Source organism: Macrotis lagotis, chromosome 6 (assembly GCF_037893015.1).
Source record: "Macrotis lagotis isolate mMagLag1 chromosome 6, bilby.v1.9.chrom.fasta, whole genome shotgun sequence".
Taxonomy (NCBI): Eukaryota; Metazoa; Chordata; class Mammalia; order Peramelemorphia; family Peramelidae; genus Macrotis; species Macrotis lagotis.
In genome coordinates this window covers 47,276,590-47,282,675 of record NC_133663.1, presented here as the reverse complement: position 1 = coordinate 47,282,675, position 6,086 = coordinate 47,276,590, and the positions used below count along the sequence as shown (strand labels likewise).

Genomic DNA, 6,086 nt, shown 5'->3' with positions numbered 1-6,086 from the left:
ATACATATAGGAAATGATCTATTCAGAAGCCCAAGAGTAGAGGCTCCCTTCTCTAGGTGACAGCTGATGCTTCTCCCTGCCTCAGTTTACAAAAAATTAAAATTAAAAAATGATTTAAAGCTTTTCATTGACTTGTGCTTTAAATTAAATCATGATTTCTTTCCATGACACTTCCTGTCTGTATTTATTTCATCATTCTTCCTTTCAAGCATTCTAGATTTCAGCCAGAGTGGTCCCAATATTTGGCAGCTTCTCCTACATGCCTGGAATACCTTCCCTTTTTCACATCCACTTCTTAGAATCCTTAGCTTCCTTCAAAGGTCACCTAAAGTATTACCTCCTACAGGAACCCTTCCACCATCCCCTAACTATTAGTATTCTCTCCTTCCTCAAATCTGTTTGAATTCTTTTTTCTCTTCGCAGATAATATTTCCCAGGAGAATTAAATTCCTGGAGAGCAGAGACTTCTTGTAGTTTGTCTTTTAGTATTTCTACTTCCTCCTTAGTTTAAGGCCTTCTAAATAGTAGGTACGTAATAATTGATCATTAAGTAGTTGAATAAGTTGTTTGCATGCGTGTGTCCAGGTTTTGCATGTGTATTATCATCACTATTTATGGTGAACTATGAGCATTTTTCACATTACAATTGCTCCCAAACACCATAATTTCACGATAATATTATTAATACCAAATCCCATTATAAAGTTAGAAGCAACTAGAATACATTTGACACACTTATAATATCATTCCTATTGAATCAACTGCCACCTATAACTTACATGATTTCCCCTAACATCTTAGAACCAATTCACAATGACAGCATCATTGTGATTTAGTGTTCCAAGAGACTCCCTCACATTATAGCTCAGTAGGATGCTCCCTGAATCCTCAAACAGTCCTCCCAACTGGAAGGTAAAATATGTATTGATATAAATAACTTTTATAGGATTACACAGCCAGTATATATAAAAGGTAAGACTTGAACCCAAGTATTCCTGGCCTCTAGTTCAGTTTTCTATCTAATTCACTCCATGCCTCCAAGAAAACAGAAAGAATTTTTTTAAATGAACTAAAATACTACATAATTATAATGATCAAAAGTATACCTCCGGGGCAGCTAGGTGGCATAGTGGATAAAGCACCGGCCTTGGAGTCAGGAGTACCTGGGTTCAAATCCGGTCTCAGACACTTACTAATTACCTAGCTGTGTGGCCTTGGGCAAGCCACTTAACCCCATTTGCCTTGCAAAAACCTAAAAAAAAAAAAAAAATAGACCTCCTTCCATTTTTTTTGAATGGTGGGAGAATATGTACATAGAACATTGAAGACATGGCCAATTTGTCAGTTGATTCTCTTGAATTTCCTTTTCCTTTATTTTGTTCTTTGATCCAAGGACCAGCTCACTGGTCAAGAAGAGATAGGAGAGGAGTCAGCTAGGTTGCACAGTGGATAGAGCAAGGGTCCTGGAGTCAGGAGGACCTGAGTTCAAATGTGACCTCAGATACTTAATATTTACTTAACTGTGTGACCTTAGGTAAGTCACTTACTCCATTGCCTTGCAAAAAGAGAGAGAGAGAGAGAGAGGGAGAGAGAGAAACCTTTGGAAATTTAAAGTGACAGGAAAAACAACCAAAGTACCAGAGAAAGGGTTTTTAATAATAGACTTCAATGTGAAAGCAATTCCAGTTAACAAACAAAGCAAAAAATAGTTGGGAAGAAGGTAAATGGTAGCAATGAACAACAATTTGTTCAGGTTTTTTTGTTGTTGTTAAATCTAAATTCCAAAGTGAGACTTTAGTGAACGTGAAAGGAATGTATTGCTTCCTCATAATGATTTTAAATGGAAATTAAATTCAATCACAAATAAAAGTAAATTGTAGACAGTGGAGCGAACAAATCTCTTTCCTTCCTATTCATGGTGATTACCAAATTAGCAGCTACTCATTCATTCACCAGAAATGATTTTCAGGCTCTGTCTCTGCCTTTCTAGAAGCCCTGAATGGCAGTACAGTGATCACACATCAAGAATACAGGAAAAGCAGAGCCAGATTTCTATCTCCTCAGCTGTTTTTTTCTTTCTGTTTCACTGTTTTGCTTCTCCCTTGGTAAGGTGAAAAGGTAATGAATATAATTAGTAGAAATATAATACTACATAACATAATAAACAACATTATATATTGTATAATATAGTATAGTATTAAAATCACTGAGATTTACATAATGCATTGATATCTGCAAAGCACTTTTAATCTATTATCTCATTTTGTCTTCCTAACAATCTGTGATACAAGGACTATTATCAGCTCCATTTTATAGATCAATAGGAATCTGACAATCTACCTGATGGTGGCATGTACAACAACATCCTTCCTAAGAATGTTGGTCTGAAGTTGAGGGGGCTTCCACCCGGGTCATAGCTTCCCTCTTCACTGGAGTCTTTCAAGTAAAGGTAGGATGACAACCTGTTGGAAGATGTTATTATAGGAATTCACGGGAAAGTGGATTGAGCCAGATACCTGAGGTTCAAATCCCACTGGGGCTAGTGACTTCCAGAGTGACCTTAATCAAGTAAATCACTTAATTTTTCCTGGCCATATTTACCTCTACTATAAAATGATAGACTTAGACCACATAGCCTCTAAAATTTCTTTTAAATCCAGTTATGATTGGCAGATAAAAAATGGCCTCTCAGATATCTTATAACTCTGAGATTTGGAAACTCCAAAGTCAGAGTCCCATATTTTCCACTCATGTGAGATTGGACAAGTAACTTAACCTCCATAGTCCTCGATCAACTCATCTATAGCATCAAGCTTTAAATCTATGATGGCTTCTGAGGTCCCTTATAATTCAGGAGCTATGAGCTTATGTCTCTGGATCACATTTCAGCTAAGTTTTTTTTAAAAAAATGAGAACATTTATATGATAAACTACTGAACCATTATTTTAAACCACTTGGGACAGAAGTCTGCAGTTGTTCTCTGGGGGTGGGGGGAAGACTAGTTATATCAGAGGCATTCGAATAAATACAAAGAAATAGACAAAACAAAAAAAAATCATGTATTCAAGATTTTGTTAAGGTTGTTCCTCCCTGCTCAAGAAAAGAAACTGACACTGCTCTGATTAAATAAATAATTTCAACTGAAAAAAAAATTTATTTGGGTCATTTGGTGATGAGCCTCCCTTAAGTTATTGAGTTTGGTTTTCCAAGGGGGTACACAGAGTCATTCAACCACCAACCCTGTCTTGGGAGCTTTCTCAGTTCAATAGAAGCTTCGGGAGTTTGTTTTCCACTGGCATGACTTTGTCAATCCTAAGATCAACCTCCGTGGCAGGATGATGGGGAGGGCTCCACTTCAGTGAAGTTCAAAACATTTTAAATCTCAAATTCCAAACAAGACCCTAAGAATTGCTTTCTGAGTTGCTTTCCAAGAAACTCCAGACTATGTATACAGACAACAATGTTGTAAAATGGAGAGCTAAGCAGTGGGAATTGGGCTAGCATCCTCCTAACCAATCTGGAAACTGCCAGCTTCCAAAATATTCTCTTTCCTCCCCAGCTGGAAGGCATCATACTGATTAATCCAGTTTATTGCCTTAATATCAAACTTTCTTTGTCTATGAAGACAGGCTTGTTGTCTTCAGTGTGTCATCTTTCTTGAATATCCTTCCTCAATGTCTTCTGCCCTTTGCCAAGACAGATCAATATCTCTGCCTATGGTTGACAGCTGGGAGATGGAGACCAAGAAAGAATGGAAAGTAATGGGAAGGAGGACTCTGGGGAAAGGAAGCTTGAGAGGTAAGGAGACAATGTAAGTATGGCATCCAGAAGCTGACAGGTGCATTTTGAAGATATTACCTATAATCACAGATCCACACAGACATATTACAAATACATTCGTCCAGGTCATCACATGAAAAGACTGATCCCTGTGTCACATCAACAAATGGTACATTTGGATGTGGCTGCTCTCCCACTTCACATGGATGCTGAGGAAGGCAAGATAGAACCACAGAGTGACCTTGGAATAGATAGAAGTACCTTGGAAAACTAATACCCCATAGCCTTCTATGGCAAAAAGCACTATACAGAGGCTTTAGAACATACAGGTGGGGACATTTTCTTCATGTTTATGTAACCAAAGTAATAAATATTTGATAGCTGTGGTACTATTTATAAACTGATGTTCACTGAATACTTTCACTGGATCAAGAGTGACACCTAGTGAACAAGCTTTGCAGGGACAAATATTTTATGGAGAAGAGAAATATAAAATAAATAATGAAAACCCATCATATTCATTTTGTTGTATGATTTGAAAGCATCACCGAAGACATGAAGAAACCACTCCTTGGAACTCTTCACAAGAGATGTATTCATTCAGTCCTTGACAAAACAACAACAGAAGAGCAAGAAAATGATAAAAGGATACAAGGAATTCTCCAACAAAAGCAAGTATAAGAATGAAGGAAATGAGTGATAAGCAAAGAGTGAAATGCATTTTACTTCTTGGGCATGATCATTTCCTAAAAGCAGCCTTACCTCCTGTCAAAGACAAGAAAAGATTAACCCAAAGGAAAGTTGGGGAGGGGGGGAAATGAGGAAAAGAACTTGTTCTATGCCTGAAGAACAGACTATACATTTTCCAGTCTTTGGGTTGGTGTCAGGGCAACCGAAGAGCATTAATTTCTTTGGAATTGCCCATCAATTTTCTTTCTTTTAAGTATTTTGCAAGACAAACGGAGTTAAGTGGTTTCCCCAAGGTCAAACAGCTAGGTAATTATTAAGTGTCTGCGGCTGGATTTGAACTCAGATCCTCCTGACTCCAGGTCCGGTGCTCTATGCACTGTGCCACCTAGCTGCACCTGCCCATCAATTTTCACAGACAACTTGGGACAATTCTGAAGTTGGACATGGGAAAAATCAGTGTTGATGCTTCCTAAATATAAGACCCTGAGCAAGTCATTTGATTTTTTGAGGTTTCATTTCTTCAGCTATAAATTGGAATTAGTAATAGTCTCCAAGACTGTGGTGAGGCTCAAATGGCATACTCTATGCAAAACTTAAAGTTATGGGTAAGGAAAAGCTGTTGTTTTAGAAATTTGTTCTACCTGCTTTCTGGAACTTTTGAAGACAACTGCACTCATGAACTCATGCTCACAGGCCCCAGATGTTTCAGTGAGTTACTTTCTTTCAAAATGTCACCATGTATGTCTTCCTGGATATTCTGGATATTTTACCTTACTGATTTCTATGAATTCACCTGGCTTCCCATATCTGACAAGTATTTCTGCTCTGGTTTTTCTGTATCTCCTATTTGTTCTTATTTTGGAAAATAGTTTTCTGACATTTCACCCAAGACCACAATTTGACATTTGTTAAATCCCTCCCAATGGCAGTTCATTCTGTATATATAGAGATGAAACAACAGACAGTTCCTGTCTTCAAAGAATTTAAAATCTAATGTGAGGATGGAGATGGGCAAAGCTTGTCTACAAATTATTACTGAGAATGTGATGTGTGTGTAGGAGAGTTCAAAGCAGAGAGAGTTGGTTGACTTATGTAGGATACTCCTCCCAACTCATCATTTACACTGACTGTCCCTCATGCCTGTAATTTTTTTCCCTCCTCCTCCTCCCTACCTATCTGATTCCCTGGCTTTCTTCAAGTCCTATCTAATATCCTGTCTTCTTCAAGAAACTCCTCCTGACTTCCCTTAACTCTAGTACCTTTTCTCCATTGATTATCTCCCATTTATCTTTTGACTAGCTTGTTTCTACATAGTTGTTTACATGTTTTCTCCACCGTTAGCCTGAAAGTTCCTTATAATAAGGGGTTATCTTTTGCCTTTCTTTCTATCCTAATGCTTAGCAAAGTGACAAAGTACATGGGAGATAATAAATAGTTGACTGATGGAATGACTGAGATCCCGTGTCTCTGAAGAAGATCATAGAAGACTTCATGGAAAACTTACTGAATGTTGAAGGAACAGAATTTCAATGATTTGAGGGATTTCAGTCTAGGAAAGGGAAGGATGAATGAGATAAATGTATAATAGTCCACTTTGTCTAAAACACAAGGAATA

The 6,086-nt window shown here is 37.6% G+C and overlaps 1 long non-coding RNA gene across 2 annotated transcripts; it reads left to right on the top strand.

Moving 5' to 3' along the window:
- The first annotated feature begins 900 nt into the window (after nt 1–900).
- On the top strand, nt 901–4,244 carry LOC141491633 (uncharacterized). 2 transcript variants are annotated; one of them, XR_012469676.1, is made up of 4 exons: nt 901–972; nt 2,292–2,449; nt 3,702–3,799; nt 3,907–4,244. It is a non-coding gene; the product is annotated as an uncharacterized LOC141491633 (long non-coding RNA). The 2 variants fall into 2 exon arrangements; XR_012469677.1 differs by having other exon boundaries at nt 3,702–3,812.
- Nucleotides 4,245–6,086: the final 1,842 nt, after the last annotated feature.